This window comes from Dasypus novemcinctus, chromosome 17 (assembly GCF_030445035.2).
Source record: "Dasypus novemcinctus isolate mDasNov1 chromosome 17, mDasNov1.1.hap2, whole genome shotgun sequence".
NCBI classification, from domain to species: domain Eukaryota; kingdom Metazoa; phylum Chordata; class Mammalia; order Cingulata; family Dasypodidae; genus Dasypus; species Dasypus novemcinctus.
In genome coordinates this window covers 90,173,881-90,195,914 of record NC_080689.1, presented here as the reverse complement: position 1 = coordinate 90,195,914, position 22,034 = coordinate 90,173,881, and the positions used below count along the sequence as shown (strand labels likewise).

At 39.3% G+C, this 22,034-nt stretch overlaps 1 long non-coding RNA gene across 1 annotated transcript in view; it reads right to left on the bottom strand.

Annotated features, from left to right (window-relative positions):
- Window positions 1–2,384: 2,384 nt before the first annotated feature.
- LOC139436772 (uncharacterized) overlaps window positions 2,385–22,034 on the bottom strand; it is an 85,027-nt gene continuing 65,377 nt past the window's right edge. The window contains exons 2-3 of the long non-coding RNA XR_011646209.1: window positions 2,885–2,946; window positions 2,385–2,410 (exon numbers count right to left, since the gene is read on the bottom strand). This is a non-coding gene — a long non-coding RNA (uncharacterized lncRNA). The remainder of the gene's footprint in view (window positions 2,411–2,884; window positions 2,947–22,034) is intronic.

The window sequence follows — 22,034 nt, the reverse complement described above, 5'->3', positions numbered from 1 at the left end:
CATGTGTGCACCCATTCTTGGTGTTCATCTTTATACCCAGGTCATAGGTCATTCTGGCACATTTAAGAGGCATCCAGAACATCCAGGATACAATTATCCCTTCTATACATCAATGCAATTGACATATTGTATAGGTGACACCTTCTGCAAAAGAACCTGTACTGTGGATGATTTGACAGGAGACAAATATTAAAACTTTTTAGTTCTCCTTTTTTTTTTTTTTGCCTTTTAATGTCTTGGAGAATGAGATATTCAAGTTAAGGTTTCATTCCATTTGTTTCCCGGCAAAAATATGAAATGAAAACACCTATCTGTACTTTGAATATATTTTTGTCATACAGGGTATAGTCTTATAAGTAACACTACAAACAAACCATGCAAAGAAATCAGTTCTGTGATGTACTTCAAAATCTGGCAAAAGTTTTCTATGAAGATAGACAGGTCACTAATGCAAAAGACTGTTAAAAGGAATCCTTCCATTTAAGTTAAGCATTTATTTTATTTATATAGTCATGCTTCATAACCACTGAAGCACCTTAAAAGTCTTAAGTGAGTTGTTATAAAAAAAAAAACTAGAGAAAATCAATATTTGCTATAAAACAGAAAGAAGAAAGTGAGTCATTAGAGACAACAATGATTACAGGAGGGAATGAAAGAAGCAGGGAGGGAGGGAGGGAGGAAGGAAGGAAGGAAGGAAGGAAGGAAGGAAGGAAGGAAGGAAGGAAGGAAGGAAGGAATGGAAAGGTTCAGGAAAAAATGAGAAAAAGATTCCTTGGATTTCCAGCTAAGGATTCCTAAAGTGTCTTACAAATGGTAGGTCTACAAATGCATAAATAGTAATGTGTTCATTATGACACAACCTGCATCCCATAACACCATCTGTTTTGAAGCACAGCTTAACCACCTTTAAAACCATTTCACCTCCTGCAGGTCCATTTATGCTGCCTCTCCATTTGTTGTCCCTTTTATGGAAGTTTACAGTTTATTTAGGGTCTGGAATTTTGAATTCTGGGCACAGTATTTTGTGTATTTATTCAGTAATCTGTTGATATATAGGAAATCCAATTTTGAAATTTAAAATGTTGAAATCCTAACATTTAAGGTTACTCTTTTTGCTATTGTGTTTTCCTTCTCAACTTAAAATTTTTTTTATATTTATAGAAGTTGTAGATTATGAAAATGTTACATAATAACAAGTTCCTCTTTTATTCCATGTGTGTGTTCATGAATGAGCTGGTGCGTGATCTGTGATGGCACTAAGCAGCCCACACTGGAGAATTCATTAAGGAGATAGGCATGGGTTGAGCACAGAGGATCTCTAACCAGGTGCACAAGACAGTTCAGTAAGGGTGACCTGGGCTAACAACCAAGGGAAATTTTGAGTTCTTACCTTCTGCTGTACACACAACTCATGGCTTGCAAGACTGGCACATTTCTTGGGCTACTGGCATTAATGTTAGCAAATACACTAGAAGAATCTCCCGATTTTAATCAGATACTGGCCAGGTAATGATGAGTGACCCAAATCTAAGAGATATTGACTTTGTTTCCCTACATAGTGACTTTGAACTCTCAGATATGTGACTGGACAAATGCATGTGAAATTAGCAGTACGGTAATTTGAGAGGTAATCTGGGTTATGTGACACTGGCAAAATCTTATAATGATGAGCAGTGGTTGAAAACTCGGTAGGCTTGGAAACTTTCAAGTCCATGCATAGATGCTAATGTTGTCCAAATTTCCCATGTACAGTGTTTGATATCTCCATGTCTGAGCTTTAAATGCAGGTTCAGTTTCAAAATTGGAGCCTCATGCCTGGGTACAGAACTTGGCTCTAAATCTTAGGCTCTAGTGAGATTGTTGACATAGGTCTCTGTGCCTCTGTATTCCAGCTGAGGTGTCAGTATTTTAAACACATGCATGACATATGGCTGTGATGAGGATTTAATAAGTTACTGTATGTAAACTGTGCACTGGCCAGAAGGAATCATTTTCTTGGTAGAGTTGACAATGTTGATTTACCCGTGTAAACAGGAACACTGTCTAGTATGAATAAATACAAGCACACAGACATACACACATTCAGATTCACAGTTACATAACACAGACTTACTCATTGGCATGCCTCAACTACAATCAATACTAATCCACACTACCCAAGGGCAACCCAGCTGCTTCCAGAAACATGATCAAAGTTGAAGAAACATGATCAAGGTTCTTTCCCTTGAGATCAGTTTTTCTCACACCATCCCCAATTCTCACTCCCATAAGGAACTGGGAATTATCCCAATTATCCCCACCTAAGCCATCATGGAAAGCCCACCTATTCATCTAGATTTCTATTATTTTCTATCCCCAGCCATTCAGTGATTCCAGAATACACACCTTGTTCTCTTGTTCTTGAGGCTACCTGTAATGAAGGAAAAGAAAGCATGTGAGAATCACATTAGGCTGGGTATTGTTTACACAGGTCTTTGCTCTCTTAGTTGCTGTAGAAAACCAGGTGGGGATCCACTCTTAAGTCAAAGAACAAAAAAGCAAAGTAGAGGACACCATTAGAAAAGGTGCAGACCCTCCCAGAATGTATTTCCTTCTATTCCTTTTTGGCAGACAATTACAAAATTATTAATCTAAGGAGAAAAAAATGCCACTAAGGCAGGGGGTCTTCTACATAGTGTCTCCCAACTGACACCACCGATGTTGAAGGCCCTCTGGCACCAGCTGTCCGTTGGTAAGAGAGTCTACCCATTCCTGCTTACCCCCAAGTAGACAGTACCTAAATTCTATACTCTACATGATGAAATTTTCAAATCTGAATTTGATTGCAAAAGAAAGAAACCAAGAAACCAACACATTTATTTTAAATAAAGAAAGTCAACCCTACCTTTGTGTTAGATGGGTTCTCCTCATCTGCCCTGGCATTAGGGAGTTCCTCAGATGGGTCACCTGTGGGAGGTGGGAAGACACAGAGTAACTCTCAGTATATCAGGAATACATCTCATGAATTATTCTGGGAACATTGCTTGACTCGTGATGCTTCTCTTTATGGATGTTGGTTATACCAAACCTGAACTGGGCTGCTACTGGGCCACCGACTGCATAAATATTATTTCTCTTCTCATCTATATACATTATCTTTTTTCTCTGTGTGGGAAAGTGTCAAAGCACTTGCTTATCTATCAATGTCTATGAGTTCATTTTCCTATTTTTCTATCTATTGCTGTGTGTTGAAAGATATGCTGCTCATTGGGTGGTGGAGAAAAAAATTACAGTATTTTCCCCATACTTACCATTAGGGAGGGCAGTGGGTAAGTGAAAGCATCAATAAGTAAGTTTGTCAAATGAAAATTTTGGATAAACCCCAAGGATAAAAGGAAAGGTGCATATTGGTTCATTTACTGACATTTAGAAACTCAAGTTCTTATAACTAGCTTTGGAAAACTAGTTATATGAATGGAAGCAATGGATTCCCTAAACATACTGAGTTATGTATGCATTTCAGGATGCTTAGAAATGGTAAAGCATGTTAAAAACCAACTTTAGTACACTTCATCTTCTGAAATGCCTCACTTCTGATGTCTAGCCATCCATTTTAACTCCAAATTCTGAAATAAATAATTTACTTGGCCCTTGCTGAGTTAAAAAACAGCGGCAAAACAGACATGGAGCTGAGGAGAAGATGGTAGGGTACAGAACATTAAAAGAAATACTAAATTTTTCTAATGGGAGATTCATTTTAAGGCAACCAGCTTGATAGAAGGATCTAAAATATGAACGAAGTAGTAAGAGACAAGTATAAAGCTCATCTGAAATGTTGTAGGATGAGTTAGAGAGGAGAAACTAGAAACGAATGAGGAGAATATTCTGTTGAAAAATCACTAGCCAAATTGAGGGGTAGTAACTAGATTAAGTAAGTCAGTATGTTCACACCTCTTGAGCAGCAATTGAGATTTCCCATCTCTATGAGCCGTACGAACCAAGCTGGGAGCTTTTCCACCTGCCGCCAGCTTCAAATCTCTCTGGGCACAGAGTGACAGTTAGAACCGTGAGGCAGATGTGCATCATGAAGTAACCATGGCGACCAGTCATCACAGAATTTTCAGAGGGAATGCCTTCTCCATATCGCAAGGCCCAACTGCTGCTGTGTGGCCATTTTCCTTTGCCACCAGCAATGACCGGGTGTTCCTATTTCTCCACATCCTCTCCAGTACTTGTTATTTTCCATGTCTTAATAAGAGCCATTCTAGTGGGTATGTTATGATATCTCATTTTGGTTTTGAATTGCATATCCATCATAGCAATGACAGTGAGCATCTTTTTATGTGCTTTCTTGCCATTTTTTACCCTTTGGAGCCATATCCAAGACTTTTGCCCATGTTTCAAAATGTATTTTTAGTTTCATTTTTTCACTGTTAGAAACATTTATTTTGATTCAGTCTACCGTAAATAACTCAGGAGAGATTCCACTCAGCCTCGGATGCAATATTTTGTTTATTTTTCAGAGATATATACATCACACAAAATGTTCCATTAAAAAATGAAGGAGATTCCCATATGCCCCACTCCCCACAACCCCCATTTTCCCACATCAACAACTTCTTTCATTAGTGGTGTACATTCATTGCATTTGATGAATACATTTTGGAGCATCGCTACACACATGGATTATAGTTTACTTTGTAGTTTTCACTCTCTCCCAGTCCATTCAGTGGGTTATGGCAGGATATATAATGCCCTGCATCTGTGCCTGCAATATCATTCAGGTCAACTCCAAGTCCCCAAAACGCCCCCATAATATGCCTCCTTTTCCCTGTCACTGCCTTCAGCAACTCCAGTGGCCACTGTCTCCACATCAGTGATATAATAATTTCTTCCATTGCTAGAGCCACACTAATTCCATAGTAGAATACCGGTAAGTCCACTCTAGGCCATATTTCACTTCCCAATCCTGAGGACTCTGGCATGGCGATGCCCACTTCACTGCAATTGACAGCAGCTTTGTCCGTTTTTTAATTGGGTTGTCTTTCATTCTATATATGTTGACCTTCACGATTCTTTATATTTTCTAGACAGAAAACCCTTATTGGATATATGGTTTCCCCATATATCCTTCCATAGAATTAGATTGCTTTTGCTTTCATTATAAAGGTATTTTAGGCACAAAGGTTTATAATCTTGATTAGGTCTCACTTATCTATTTTTCTTTTGTTGCTTTTGCTTTGGGTGTAAAATCTAAGAAGACATTGCCCTGGAGAGCTCCCTCCCACCCATGCATTCCCAGTCAATGATACCTCACTTCAGAGTTTCCAACAACTGAGGGAGGGCTGAGTTCCCATTCCGGGAAACTCTGCCCCACTCCCCACTGGAGCAGCAACAATACCCCAAGTACAAGGGCAAAGACCAGTGAAGAAGGATGGTCCAGTGATGGGCCCTTGATACTGATGACTATGTTTATGGGCCTAAGTGCTTTAAATTACAAGTAGGCCTAAACTGTAGGGTGCCTAAGAGTTACATCCCAAGAGCCTCCACATTGCTCAAATGTGGCCACTCTCTAAGCCAAACTCCGCATGTAAGTGCATTACCTTCCCCCCAGTGTGGGATATGACTCTGGGCATGAGGCTCCCTGGTGCTGAGGTATTACTATCAACACCTGCTGGTGATGTACCTTGAATAAAACGGGTAAGTGGTAAAGACAGATGAGTTTATATGGCTAAGAGACTTCAAAATGAATTGGGAGGTCTTCAGAGGGGTTGCACTTATGCTCATCTCAGCAGGATCTCAGAGACAGCCAAAGTAGGTACAACCCCAGGGAAGGGTCCTTCTGAGGGATACAGACACACCCAGGTTCTCTGATCATGACAGATGGCTCTGGAGTTCACTGCCTCGTCAGCGGAATTTGTGCTCCTGAGTGTGGAGTTGGATTCAGATGTGACTTCTCTATGCATGCTTCTTCTGTCACTTTTCCCTTACCTGTGATAGGTGCTGGGTTTGGTATATGCTCAGGAGACTTGAATCTCTGGACTGTCTATATGCCAGCTGGGTCCTGGGCCTCAGCAGAGTTGTAACACCTACTCTCCTTTTCATTGGACTTGCCCATGTCAACTAACAGGGAGGTGAGGATAGTCAACCACTGCACCAGGGAACCAAGAGAGTCTACAAATGCAAGCGGGAGAATTCCATCCATCAGCCATGTGGGATCTAAGCCCACTTTTGATTTTAAAGTTGGAGTGGACATGGCCATCCCAGGGTCCTCAGGATGCAGGAATAAAATAGAATGGATTTACTGGTATTCTCCTATAGAATTGTCATGACTCTAGCATTGGAAGAATTAAATTATTTCATTGATGTGAAGACAGTGGCCATGGGAGTTGCCAAAGGCAGGGACAGGGGAAAAAGAGGTGTGATACTGGGGCATTTTCAGGACTTGGGAGTTCTCCTCAATGATATTGCAGGGACAGATGCGGGCATAATATAACCTGCCATAACCCACTGAACGGACTGGGAGTGAGTGCAAACTACAAAATAAACTATAATCCATGCAATGTAGCAATGCTCCAGAATGTGCTCTTCAAATGCAATGAATCTACCGCCCTAATGAAAGAAGTTGTCGATTGGAAGGAGTGTGTGTGTGTGTGTGTGTGTGTGTGTGTATGTGTGTGTGGAATGCAGTATATGGGAACCTTTATATTTTTTAATGCAATAATTTGTGTGATCTATGTATCTTCAAAATAAGAATGATAATAATAAAAAATATTTTTAAGAAACAAAACTAAATATTGCCCAACTCATGGTTCTGAAGAACTTCTTAAGTTTTCTTCTACAAGTTTTATGTTCCTAGTTCTTTTAAGTCTTTATACGTTTCAGTTAATTTTTGTATATGATATGAGACAGTTGTCCTCCATCAAACTTTTACATATGGATGTCCAGTTCTGCCAGCATCAGTTATTGAAGAGACAATTATTTCCCCATTGAGGGTACCTGGCATCCTTGGGAAAAATCAGTTGGCCATGAAAGTGAAGGTCAATTTGTGAACTCTCGCTTTGATTCCATTGATCTATATATTTATTCTTATGCCAGGACCATGTTTTTATGACCACTGCTGCTTTGTAATAAGTTTCAAGTCAAGAAAGCTGTGTCTTCCAACTCTGTCTTTCATGATGGTTGTGACTTTTCAGGATAGCATATCCTTCCAAATAAATTTGATGATTGTCTTCCATTTCTGCAAAGCTGTTTATTGCAATTTTCATTGGGATTGCATTGAATCTATCATTCATTTTTGGTAGAGTTGATATCTTGGCAATATTTAGCCTTCCAATCCGTGAGCATGCAATGTCTTTCCCTTTATTAGGTCTTTGATTTCTGTTTGCAGAGTTTCGTAGTTCCCATACGTAAGTTCTTTACAACCTCGGCTATATTTATTCTGAGATATTTGATTTAAATGTAATTGGAAATGGATATTTTTCTTCATTTCCTCCTCAACGCTCATTACAATCATTCACAAATATTACAAATTTGTATAGGGCATCACTTTGCTCAATTTCTTTCTTGCTCTAGTTAGTATATTTGTTGTAGATTTATGAGGCTTTCTATACATGGAATCTTGTGGTTTGCAAATAGTGAAAATGTTACTTCTTCCTTTCCAGTATGGATGACTTTTATTTATTTTTCTTCTCTGCTTGCTCTAGCTAGAATGTCCAGTACAATGCTGAAGAGCAGTGGTGACAGTGGGCATCCTTGTTTTGCTCCAGATCTTAGAAGGAAAGCTTTCGATCTTTCACCATTCAGTATGATGTTTGCAGTGGTTTGTTTCCTATATGCCTGTATTAGTCAGCCAAAGGGGTGCTGAAGCAAAGTACCAAAAATCTTTTGGCTTTTACAAAGAGTAATTATTTGTGGTAAAAACTTACACTTATAAGGCCATACAGATTCCAACGCATGGCTGCTTTCCAACCAAAGTCAATTGCCATGTGTTGAGACAAGATGGTGGGTGTTCTCTGCCTCCTTCTTTCTTCCTCTTAAGGCTGCCCGCCCAGTTTCTCCCAATCTCAGCTTTATGCTGGCATAGGGCTTGTCTCTCTGGGCAAGCAATCAGGCAAATGACTCATCTCTCCTCAGGGCTCCAGAACTGACAAAGTTCTCTCTTCCTTGTCTTCTCTCTTCCTGTGTGTTGTCTTGAGTAAGAGTCCTTTTTTATCAAGGGGGTGGGTACTCAAACATGAGTCACACCCTCCTGACTTGGTTGAATCAAAGCCCACATTTCACAGGTCAATTTTAAAAATATATTTTTATTTATTTTTAGAAGATACTTAAGATTACATAAAATGTTTCATAAAAAAAATATAAGGGATTCCCATATGCCCAACTCCCCACCCCTCCCACTTTTCCTCTCACGAACAACTTCTTTCATTAGTGTGGTACATTCATTGCAATTGATGAACACACTTTGGAGCATTGCCGCTAAGCATGGATTATAGTTTACATTGTAGTTTACATTCTCTCCCACACAATTCTGTAGGTTTTGGCAGGATATATAACCGTCTGTTTCTGTCATTGCAGTGTCATTCAGGACAATTCCAAATCTGAACAGGTAATTTAGTTAAAGACCTCTGTGGTGAATCTAAGGCAATCAAAGTGGGTTACACTCAGAGGAACAGGCCCATTTACAAAATAATGTCTTTCGGGGGTTTACAAACATAATGACGCTTGGGAGGTCCATTGGTTATTTCAAACTGCCACAGTGTTCATTCTCGTGCAGAGGGCATTTCCTTTTATTCTTACTTTTCTAAGTGATTTTATGAGGAAAAGAAACAGGATTTTGTCACATGCCTTTTCCACGTAAATTGAGATGATCATTTTTGTTCCCTTTGTGTCAATATGGTGTATTATATTAACAGATTTTCTTTTTTTGGAACCACGCTTGCATAAGGGGGATAATTCCACTCCTTTTTATGACTAAATAATATTGCATTGTATGCCTGTATGTGTGTGTGTGTGTGTGTGTATACCATGTTTTGCTTATCTATTCATTAGTTGATTGGTAATTTGAGTTCCTTCCATCTTTTCACAATTCTGGATAATGGCCTTGTGAACACTGGTGTACAAACATCTTTTCATGACCCTGCTTTCATTTCTTTAGGGAATATATCTAGTGGTGGATTGCCAGGTCATATGGTAGTTCTATACTTAGATCTCTCAGGAATCCCCAGTCTCTCTTCCATAGCCACTCCACGATTTGACATTGCCACTGGCCTTGAAAGAGTGTTCCTATTTATCCTCATCCTCTCTACATGTTATTTTCTGTTTTTAATAGCAACCATTTTAGTGGATGTGAAAAGGTATCTCACTGTGGTTTCAATTTGCATTTTCCTAAAGGCAAATGGTGTTGAGCATCTTTTCAAGGTCCTTCTGGCCCTATGCTTATCTTCTGTGGAGAGCTGTCTTTCCAAATCATTGTCTGATTGGAGGTTTTTGATGTGGATTTCATCTCTTTACTTGTAACTGCTCTGTTGAGACTTTCTTTTCTAGAGTCACTGTAGGTTGCTCATGTGTTTCTAGGAATGTATCTATTCCGTCTAGGTTTCTAAATTGTTGGCATACAATTGTGTGCTCTTAAGATCTGTTACAGCTTGATGTTCTTTTGTGACTCTCAGAAGATCAAGTAATTAAACTAATACATGCCTGTGAGCGTGTGGTTCTTTGATTGGACTGCATGATTTCAGAAATAGAACCTCACATATATGTCATATTGATTTTTGACAAGTCTTCCAAGTCCACTCAATGGTGGAAAGAATAGCCTCAATAATTATGCTGGAGAACTGGATATCCATATGCAAAACAGAAATGGAAGACCCCTATCTCATATCATATACACAAATTACCTGAAAATCTGTAAAGTCTTAGAAGAGGTAGAAACATTAAACTTGTAGAAGAAAACATAAATACAGTCTTCAGCATCTTGTGTTAGGAAATGTTTTCTTAGAATTTATACCGAAAGCACACATAGGAAAAGAAAATAGTTGAATGAGACCTCATCAAATTTTAAAACTTTTGTGCCTAAAATGACTTTACCAAAAAGATAAAAAGTCAGATAATTCCAGGGTAGAAAATATTTGTAAACCATATATCCAATAAGGGTTTTATATCTAAAATATATAAATAAACCTAAAGCTCAACAAACAGTGAAAAACAACCTAATTAAAAAATTGGAAAAAGACTTATGTCCTTCAAAGAGGATGTATAAATTTCTAGAAAGCAGGTGAAAAGAGGTTCACCATCATTAACTATTAGGATATGTTACTCGAAACCAAAATAAGATACCATTTCATACCTACTAGAATGACTTATAAAAAACAAAACTGAAAATAACAAGTATTGGAGAAGATGTGGAAAAACAGTAGTACCCATTCATTGCTGGTGGCAAAGGAAAATGGTCACATGGCAGCAGTTGGACCTCGCAATATGGAGAAAACATTCACTCTGAAAATTCTGCGATGACCGGTTGGTATGGTTATCTTATGATACATATATGGGCTCATGGTTCTAACAGTCACTCTGTGCCCAGTGAGATTCAAAATTGGTAGCAGGTGGAAAAGCTCCCACATTCATTCCTATGGTTCATAGAGATGGGAAATCTCAATTGCTGCTTGAGAGATATGATCATTGACCTACTTAATTAATCCAATCCCCCCAAATATTCTTATTTTTTTTCACAAAATATTCTTTTCTTTCTTTAGTTTATTCTCTCCATTTGCCCTACAGACTTTTATGTGTGTTTTATGCTTCTCTTACTGTTGAATATATATATTAGGTCCTTCTGTCAAGCTCATTGCCTTAAAATGAATCTCCCTTTAGAGAAATTTAGTATTTCTTATGATTTTCTGTATCTTTCACTCTCTTCCTCATGGCCATGTCTATTGTGATTTTTTTTTTTTTTACCAAGGAAGGATGTAGTCAATTATTTATTTCAGATTATATAGTAAATCTGGAATTGTAGTGATCAAAAGGGAGACATTTCACATGATGAGATGTCTGAAAGTTTGTTTTTAACATACTTTTCAACTTCTATTCATCTTGAAATGAGTATATAACTCAGTATATGTGGGGTCTGTTCCTTCCATTCACATAATTAGTTTTCCAAAACTAAAAACTTGAATTTCTAAATATCAATTTATGAACCAACATGCACATTTGCTTTTATCCTTGTGGGCTAATCTAAAATTTTCATTTTTATATAGTTATATATCAATGCTTTCACCTATCCATTTTCCTCCATAATGGTAAGTGTTGGGAAAAGAGAGGACATTTTCTCCACTGTGCAGTGAATAGTCTTTCAATACACAGTGATATTCAGAAAATTAGTTCAATTAACTCATAGCAATTGATAGATAACCAAGTACTTAGGCAGTTTCCACATTGAGAAAACATAATATATATAGATAAAAGAGAAATAGAATTTGCGCAGTGGATAGCCCAGTAGGTCAATTTTTGTTTGATAACAAACATTCATAACAGAAGCACATTGTAAGAGTCAAGCATTGTTACATGAGTAATTCACAAGGTGCATTTCTAATATACTGATAGTTACTCTCTATCTTCCCATCTTCCACAGGTGATCCATTGGAGGAACTTCCTAATTCCAGGGCAGATGTGTAGAATCCATATAAGACCAAGGTAAGACTTCCTTTCTGTGTTTGAAATTGATGTGTTACTTTCTAGGTTTCTTTTTCAATCAAGTTCAGATTTGAAAACCTGATTATGTAGATAATAGAATTCAGTACTGTCTGATTGTGGGTAGTGGGCATAGATAGACTCTCTAACTAACAGATACCTGGTGACAGAGAGGCTTCAGTTTTGGTGGCCTCTGGTGGGAGACTCAAAGATAGAAGACATTTTCCTCAGTGACAAAGTTTCCTCTTTGGATTAATAATTTTTGAATTGCCTACCAAAAAGGAAGAGAAAGATATAACTTTTAGGAAATTGTGCACCTTTTCAAATGGTGTCCTCTACTCTTGATTTTGTGTTCTTTGACTCAACCATGATTTCTCATCTGATTTTCTAGAGTAACTAAGAAAGCAAAAGACCTGTGTAAACAGTACACAGCATGATCTGATCCTCATATGTTCTTTCTTTCATTGCAGGTGGCCTCAAGAACAAGAGAAAAAGGTATGTATTTGGGGATCTCTCAAGGCTGAGGATAGAAAAGGATGGAAATCTAGATGAATCCCATTGGTTTTTCCTTGATGGTTTTAGTGGGGGAAAACTGGTGTAATTCCAGATTCCATGTGAGAGTAAGAATTGGGGTGCGGTGAGAGAAACCGGTCTCAAGTGTAAGAATTTGAACGTTTCTGAAGTCCCTGGAAGCAACTCCATTCCACTTCAGTGGTACGGATTTGTTTGAATTGGAGTTAAGGGATGTCAATGAACAAGTCTACATCATATTATTGTATATCTGAGTATATATATATGTGAGTGTGCTTGTATTTCTTCATACTAGACCGTGTTATGTTTACACAGGAAAATTATCACTGTCAACTCTGACAACAAAATACTTCCTTCTGACCACAGCAAAATTTACTATAGTAACCCACTGAACTCTGATCAAGCCATATGTGGTGTCTGTGTTTACTATACACACACATCAGATGGAAAAGAGAGGCACAGAGACAACTGTTAACAATGTTACTAGCGTCTATGGCTTAGAGCTAAGATATGTACCCAGGCATGTGGCCTGAATGTTAAAACTGTAAACATGCACTTAAAACTCAGACATGGGAATATTACACAACATACATGGGAATACTAGACAAAATTAGCATCTGTTCATGTTTTTGAAATTTTGCAAGCCTGTAGAGTACCCAACCACTGCCCATTGTTACAAGATACTGCCAGTATAACATAACCCAGGGCCCTTCTCAAAGCATTTCACTGTAAATTTCCCAAGGTTTTGGCCATCCACAGATCTAAGAGTTCAAGGTCAACACTTAAGACAAGAAAGTCAACATCTGTTAGAGTTGGGTCACTCTTTATTACCTGGCTGGAATCTAATTATAATTGGAGAGATACTTTAGTATATTTCATAACATTATTTTCATGAGCCCATGAAACGCTCCAATCTGACAAGCCATGTGCCTCATATACAGCAGCAGGTAAGAAATAAAAATCCCCCTGGGTTATTTTGTCCCCCAAAATTCTTTTTTTGCCTGTGTCAGTCTTTTTGAAGAGTCTTGTCCACCTGGATTAGAGACCCTCTATGCTCAACCTATGTCTACTCTCCTGAATGAGTGCTTATTGCCAGTGTAGATAGAGTGCCAGATCATTTGATGAATATACACACGTAACAAAAAAGGAAGCCAAGAAGGAAACTAGTATATGAAAAAGAGCAGTTACTTTTAAATGTTAGGATTTCAATATTTTAATTTTCAATATTTGATGACCTTTATAGTAACAGTTTACTGGTTAAATACAATAAAATATTGTGCCCAAAATTCAATAATCCAGTTCCCCAATTGAATTTAAAATTTCATTAAGTGATGACAAAAGCAGAGGCAGCATAAATGGATCTGTGTAAGGTGGTTTTGGAAGGTGTAAAGAAGCTATTGGAGGTTAGATATGCTTGCAGTCAGATGGAGTTATGGGACACAGTGTCATAATGCATATTTTAGTATTTACACATTTGTAGATTGTGTTTCTAATCCCTTCAGATGCCTTAGTTAGAAATATAAGGAAACTTTTTCATATTTTCCCTCAACCTTTCCTTTACCTATCTTTTATTTTATTTTACATTTTCTGGTTATGAAACATCAATAATGATCAATTTAATCTAATTTTTTCTTTGTGTTTTACATCATAAATTAATTTTTTAGATGGTTTCCATAATAACACAAATTAGACATTTAAGGTGTTTCATTGTTTTGTTGCAGCAAAGTCAGGAGTACTAAATAACAGAGAAACCCAAATCCAGCACTCAGACATGGAGGAACAGATTTATTACATGTGGGCCCAGAGTAGAGTCGATCTCCAAATTCTGAGCCCCATTTTTCATTTTCTATAGGTTTATATAGGATTTCAGGTGGGATCGACATAACTTTCGCTAATTGGCTAATGCACTGCTTGGCAAAGTTTTGCAGGCAGGGTTTCAGAAGCAGAATGCAGGTGCAAGGCTGCACTTTTAAAGGCTGATTTACAGATGCAGGGGCAGAAATTACTTGTTAGATATTCTCCTGCTAGGCCATGTTTTCACAGACTGATTTACAGAAGCAGGGGCAGGGATCACTCATTTGATGTTTTCCTGCAAGATCATATTTCCCTGAGGAAGATGCATGTTACTCCAATTTCTTTTGTTAATAGGTCTAAGGCTCTCCTGTTTTGCAGGGCTACTGTGGCTAGTGAGTTGACTTGGCTCTGGAGGTAGACTATGGAGTCAACAACATGTTCTATGCCCTCATTTAATTCTCAGGAGAGTTTGTAATAAAAGTTGAAGGAAGAACCTAATCCTCCGAGTCCAGTTCCTATTTCTGCAACTATACCTGTTCCTATAAGGGTGGTGGCAAGCAATGTTTGTTTGGCCCACTCTTGGTGCAGGTTAAGGGCTTGTTCTACCTCATTTTCAGTATATACTGACACTTTTGGTGTTAAGAACACCGTGATGCAATTCCCTGTCCAATTGGCTTCTAAGCATCTATATGCAGTGCTCCCACATAGGAAGAACAATCCTGGGAGGTTACACTGGGTCACGTTGTTTGCTAGGGTTTTACTGGCAGTACATAAGTTTGCAGGGATTTTCCCCACCAATTCTGATGTTAAATCAGAGTTTTTCCCCAGATAGCAGGTCATATTGTTTTGATTGCCTTCTGAGAGAACTAGCTGGACGTTGAGGGCCATGGGGCCAACAGGGGCAACTACATTTATAATTTTAGCTAAGGTTTGTTTGGGGGTCCACCCTGGAGGAGATGGGGTGCCTACAAGGTTTTTCTCGAGAGGGGCAGGCAAGTCAACAGATGTTGGTGTCCAGGTGAGCGTTAAGGAGGAGGGTATTAGTGGCGTTGACTAGCTGCTCCACTTGCTGAATGGGGGCTATGAGCTGAGTAAGTTGGCGGAGTCATTTGAGGTTTGCCCACTGATATAGATATTTGAGACCTTTGGCTAGTCAGATGAGTTTGGCGCAGATCTGTTTTAGGACTTTTTCCTGGGCTTGGTTGTGCATTCCTCCCCCATCAGACATGTCTATTTGTGGGAGATAGGTCCAGCCTACAGTTTCCCCTGGTTTACCCCAGGTTTTGCAGTTGCCCCAGTGTTTCACTATACCCATCCAGAACTTTTGCCCATTTTCTGAACATAGGGTAAGAGTTTGGATATCGTAACATTTTGCTGGCATGTAAGTGTAATATTTAAAGGCAGGCACAGGAGACCATTCTTTCTTGAGCTGCTTTAGCCTCTGTATAGCAGTGGATACTATGGCCTTGTAACACCCAGTACAGTGGGGGTAGGCATTGGCAGTGGCCCCAAGCCAAGTGAAGAAAACAACTTAAAATAGCAAAGCATCCCACAAGACTTGAGTACACTATTAACATTAGTATCCTCTCAGCTACTCTCCAGTCTCTGGGAGGTGTAGCTTCCAGTCCAAAACAGGAAGCTGAGCAGTCCAAAGAGTAGTAGGAACCACAGGAAACAGGAGTACATCTAGTTGGGTGATGATGATTCTCGGTGGCTCTGGGCAATTAGGATTTTCAAGGAAGAGTCAGGTACAGGGTAAGCTATCCAGTAGTCTTGAATTTTTTTTTAATTGAAGTGTGCCCTTTTAACTCTAATATGATGAATCTAAGGGTCAATACCTAAAACTTTAAGAGCAGTGGAGTTACAAGGATAACAGTATGTGGGCCCATCCAGGTGGGCTGGAGGGGCTCCTTTTCCCAGTATTTTACCAAAGGTAGGTCTCCAGGTAAGTGTGGGTGTACTGGGTGGCCTAATGAGATGGGATCTGAGATAGGATAGTTTTGTGTATTTGGGCCAGGGTTTATCCTTGTTGTTGGCTAAGTTCCCTTGAAGGAAAATATTAGGACCAGAGAAAGTGAAAGGGGTAAGAAAAGAAAAATATAATAGTAGTATTGATAGTGAATGTTCGCAAAAGAACCATGTGAGATCTCGGAGAATGGATATAAAAGATAGAAAACAGAACAGAGGTATTAGAGATAAAAAGTCAGAAATATTGGCGACTAACCAAAGAGAGGTGGAATGTAAGAGAAACAATAAATGATGGAGGCTAGAAAGATGTGAAGGAAAGGGAATAGCATTGGTAGCCAAAATCAGTACACACAGAAAAGAGGAAATTGAGGATGAGGAAGCACAGCAAATAAGAAGTGTTGCTTGCGATACCTAATATTAAAAAAGAAAAGAAAAAAGATAATTAAAAAAAGTAAAAAAGGGGGGAAAAAGCAAGCAAGAAAAAAAGAAAGGAAAAAAAAAAGAAAGAAAAAGTGCCATGGTGGGATAAAGAGGAAGGAAAAGCAGTAAACAAACAAACAAAAAAACCAGACAAAGCCTTAGGCAAGGAATGCTCTTTGCAATTGAATAAACTGCTTAGGAGTCTGACCTTCCCCCTTTTTCCCTTCCTCACCTCCCTCTCTCCCAGGGTAATTTGAAGGCTGTGTGAGGGTTCCAGTAGGACATTCAAATGGGCCCCTGGTGAACCAATTCACCTCAGAAAGTAATGTCTCTTAATTTCTTGAGAGCACCCACCTCTTGCCAGGGACCCTAAATATACTATTGCAAGCCTGCAAAGCATGTCTTACTGTCCCTCTCAGGTGTGCTACAAGGGGACTAGTTAATTGTTTGACTCCACCTTCTCTCAGACCAAGTTTCCTATCTCCCCAGGGCATTTAGGTAAATCAGGCTCTCTCAAAGGATTTGCCTCTCCTCTCTTCCTAGCCTCTCCCCAAGTCAGCTGATATGCTCCTCCAAACTCAATAAAATGGGGGACCAGACAATTGAACCCACACTCCTTGGACCCCTCTGTACCTCCCACCTAAACCCTCCCACTCTTGGAGTTAGTCCATGACAAGAGGATGAGGGCAATGCTGGATTTCTGGGAGGGCTGTGCTTGAGTAACAGAGGCCCAGGAAGATGTGGAGTTGGGGTACATAAGTCTGTGAAATGTGGGTTGCAGGGGTTCAGGAAACACAGGCTTGGGGTTCACGTGTTTGGGGAACTTGGGGCTTGGGAATGCTGCTGTGTGACTTGTAGTTCTCAGGGAGCACTGAGGCCCTTAGCCCTAGGGGGAAGGGATTTGTTTTCCCATGGCTTCCTAGTTCAGTGTTAGAAACCCACAGCTTTACCTTGAGGAAGCCCTAATCTTGTTGCAGTATCTCTAGATTGATGTCCAGAAACCTCCTGCTTTGTAGGTTCCTGAAACAGCCCACTCTGGCAGGATTCCATCACCACTTAGCTGGTCCTTTGCAGGAGAGATGATGATGGTGCACGTATTCGGACACCATCTTGTACCACCTCTCTTCCCTCTGCTTCTTATTTGTAAGCATTTCATTGTAGCACTTCCCTTTCCCCCTCTTTATTAAAAAAAAAAAATTTCTCCAACTTCCTCACCCACTGTATTTTAACTTTGCACACATTTCCAAATCTACCATGCATTTTGAATTAACTCATGTAACTCTGAATTGCCCAGGCAAGCAATTGTGCTGGAAGGCAGAAGCCTTGAACCACACTGTTTGGAGGGGCTCCTGTTAAAATTGTTTCTAGGCTGGGCTCTCCCCCAACAGGTTTTTCCTGCACATGTCGCTCTGGAAATGCAAGTGTGTTCTCATCCGTGGAGTTGGCTTCACTTTTTTAGGAGGAGGAGCATATTTATATTGCTGCTTTTTTTTTTCCCTGGGAATACACAGAAGGAATTCAAAATGTAAAAAAAAAAAAAACGGAGGAAGGAGAGGAAAAAGAAATGTTAGTGTGGAGTGGTAGGATGAGGAGGGAAAGGAAAACAAGTTGACATGCACTCAAATGACTTTTTTTTTTTAAGATTTATTTATTTCTCTCCCCTCCCCCCCTTTTCTGTTATCTGTGTCTATTTGCTGTGTCTTCTTCCTCCGCTTCTGTTGTCAGCAGCATAGGAATCTGTGTTTCTTTTTGTTGCATCATCTTGTTGTGTCAACTCTCCATGTGGGTGGCACCATTCCTGGGCAGGCTGTATGTTCTTTCACACTGGGCGGCTCTCCTTACGGGGCACACTCCTTGCACATGGGACTCCCCTACATGGGGATAGCCCTGCATGACTCCGCACTCCTTGCACGCATCAGCACTGCACAGAGGCCAGCTCCACATGGGTCAAGGAGGCCTGGGGTTTGAACCACAGACTTCCCATGTGGTAGACAGATGCTCTAACTGCTGGGCCAAGTCTGCTTCCCTCAGATGACTCTTAACTTACTCTTTGACACTACAGGAAATTCAGCATTCCTGAAGAGTTTAGTGGACTGGCTTCACTTGTGTATGAATATGGAGGTGGAGATAAGAACTGGAAGGTAAAAATAAGTTCAGGCAAATGAAGGGTGTCCTGAGAACCTCTCCTCAGGGACTAGAAACCCTTTCCACATAAGCCCTAAGATTGCTCAGTTATACCTTCCCAAGACACCTTAATTTGGAGGAGGGCTCTAGCCCTGTTCAGGACCAAATTTTGACCTGCAATCCACTTAAGCTGAACCAAGACCCTCCCTTTGTTACTGAGATCAGTGAACACTGTTGAGAGACCTTGAGTGCCACCAATTCAGGTATCTTAGAAAAGGGTGAGTTAGATTGAGGTAGTTTGCCTGGGCTGATAATACCATTGGCTAGTTGGTATATACTCAGTAATTGACCGTCTCAAGTTTAGGTGGTTAGAACTAAAGTCTAGGTATTAGCCTGGTGATATATTCCCTGAAGCTGGTGGCAGCTTGCCAGCAAACCCTTACTCAACCATTCATTTAATCATATATCTATACCTGTCTCCTGCTCTGGCTCATGAATTTGTCTACACTTCCTCTCTTTATAAGGCCTTCATGCATATTGAATTAAGGCCACCCTTAAGGGGTAGCACATTGGCATTCCCTTCATTAATAAGATTCTTGATGATCCTATTCATGTATGAGTTCACATCCCTAGTAGTGGAGGTGAGGATGATACCATGGCTTTATGTCCAGACTTCATTCAATTCATAGTCAGAAAAACAATGCTCTGGGGTATTTCTCATGCCAGTAGGGCTTCTGTAGCTCTGTTTTCTATCTCGGTGGGACCTGACTCTTTTAGCTCCCTAAGCCATGGGGTTCTGAGCCTCTGTAGTTCCCTATTCGCATCAAGGTTTAGCTCATGCACCTTTTCTCAAGCTATAGTTCTTTAGAAGTTATTTATGCAAGTAGGATTCAAACAAACATAAGGCCTGAATGATATTTCTCTTCAGAGCTTACTTGAGATGACAAAAGTAGGTAAGATTACATGTCACTAATGTCCCCTTATTTATTTTGCAATACTGTTATTAATAGAAAAACTTTTTACATTATAATGATTAGTGTTTTAAATATTTACATGTTGGAACATCTTAATGTAAGAGAACATATGTTTTTGGTATCACAGTATAACTTTTTAAAAAACGGAATGCACAGGTAAGCTTTGCGTTTGATTTAGAAAGAAAATGTTAATTAGGAAAAGTAAGAGTTCTAGGAATATCTCCTTTTATAATGTGAAACTTCCAAGACTGGACTATGCTGAGGGTCAGGGTGGAGGGGGCAAGGTATGACTTCGATGCATGTCCCTTCCATGCATCTCCTGTCACCTGGCCCAGGTAAATAGGACTCTGCCTTTTCCTTCAAGAATACTTGAGCCCCACCTTTTCCTCTGCATCAGTTTCACTCTTCAGAGGACATTCACCTTAAGGGTGTCCAGTCTAGCAATCAGGTCAAATTCCTTTGCTTGGAAATTTAGAGAAACTGTCATAGACTATACACTAGGAATTCAGTGCCTGCTGGATCTGGCTCCTGGGAATATCATGGACCAAAGATCACTTTTCCAGGGTCTGAGGTGACTTTTGGGTCCTACAACCCATTGCGGAGAAATACCAGCTCTGGCCATCTCTGCACCATCCCAGGGATTCCAGATCCTGCATTTGTATTACAGATCCTACAACTGACAGCTGCAAATCTCTTGAGCTGGAAGCCTCAGCCTGAGGCTGAGAAGAGCTGGAGACCTTATGGTGTTTGGAGATGCCTCAGTGCTCACCTTTCTACTCTGTTCTGAATCAGCCAATTTACAGACAGTCGAGTTTCTACTTCAAAAGTTTTAGGTGAACTTTTAGAAATAGGTTTTAATTTTACATATCTTATTAAACAGCATTTGATGTTTGCTAGTTACATTTATTATTTATCAAATAAATACATATATAGAAACACAATCTAAACAAAGTTAGAGCTATATAAATTATAATAATTTGTCTCCATATTGACTCCCAGGAGGGTCACACACCCACTCATAGAATCCTCATTGAGTGTTAAATGAATAAATAATTGCAAATTGAGTGCTTATCATCTGTTCTCCTGTCACTGTGTTTTAGAAATTTTTTTTAAAAGATTTATTTATTTATTTAATTCCCCCCCTCCCCTGGTTGTCTGTTCTTGGTGCCTATTTGCTGCGTCTTGTTTCTTTGTCCACTTCTGTTGTCGTCAGCGGCACGGGAAGTGTGGGCGGCGCCATTCCTGGGCAGGCTGCTCTTTCTTTTCACGCTGGGTGGCTTTCCTCATGGGCGCACTCCTTGCGCGTGGGGCTCCCCCACGCGGGGGACACCCTTGCGTGGCAGGGCACTCCTTGCGCGCATCAGCACTGCGCATGGCCAGCTCCACACGGGTCAAGGAGGCCCGGGGTTTGAACCGCGGACCTCCCATATGGTAGACGGACGCCCAAACCGCTGGGCCAAAGTCCATTTCCCTAGAAATTTAATTTACTGAAATCTGTTCACTAACCTGGAAGGGGCTATGTCAAAAATATTAACCTTAGTCTAGCAGGATAATTTGAATTTCAATATCTTTTTGACTTACATTTCAGTGTTGCTGGGTATAAAACCATGATTCACATTTCTTTGGACAAATGTTACTCCATTTTCATCTGGCACAAAATCGTGCTTTCAAAAATGGTGATGAGATTCCAATTACTTTAAATAATGTGTGTATAGTTATTCATTTTTCTTTAGTCTGGGTAATTTTCCTAGAATATACCTTGTCTTTAGTCCTTTTAAGTTAATGCTCAGCAAGTACTTTTGATAGGCCACATCAAAGAATTTCATTCCAAAAAAAAAAAAAAACCAAATTATAATTTTTAGCATTTGTTTCAAGTCTTTGCTTTGGTGTTCTGGTTCAGGGACTTCAGTCTTCCTCATCTATACTGTTCCTCATCTATTGACATATTTTTTTTTCAAATCTTTAGCATTCATTGTTTAATTTCTTTTCAACACTTCCCACTTTAGACCTTCTCTTTTTTTACTTAAGCATTATATTGTCACACTATTTCTTATAAATTGTATTTTGATTTTGAAATTATATTTTCCATTCTTCTTATTTCCCATGTCTTCCATTTTTCTTGAGTTCTATTTTAAATTTTTGATATCTTATATATTTATTCATTTTCTAAATACCTTTCATCTTCTATTCAGAAAGTACATTTCATTACATAATATAGCTCATGAGGAAAAACTTTCATTCATTTGTTGCTGTACTTACTCCTTTTCTCCCTATATTACCTTGGTAACTGAAAATAACATGAATTTTTTTCTGTTGTTATTCATACAATTAAAAAAAGAAGAGAAGTAGATTCAAAATAACTTTCCCAACAACAAAGGTTTGTTTCTATTTGCAGATTTTTTATTACATTTTTTCATATGAAAGCTTTCCCACTGATATTTCCAGATTCTATATTTCTACCACTCTTAAAAATGATTCTCCACTCTCAATACCTCTATTGAAACTTTTGTTTTCCATTTTCTTTCTCTGACTACTGAATATTCTTTTTAACACATA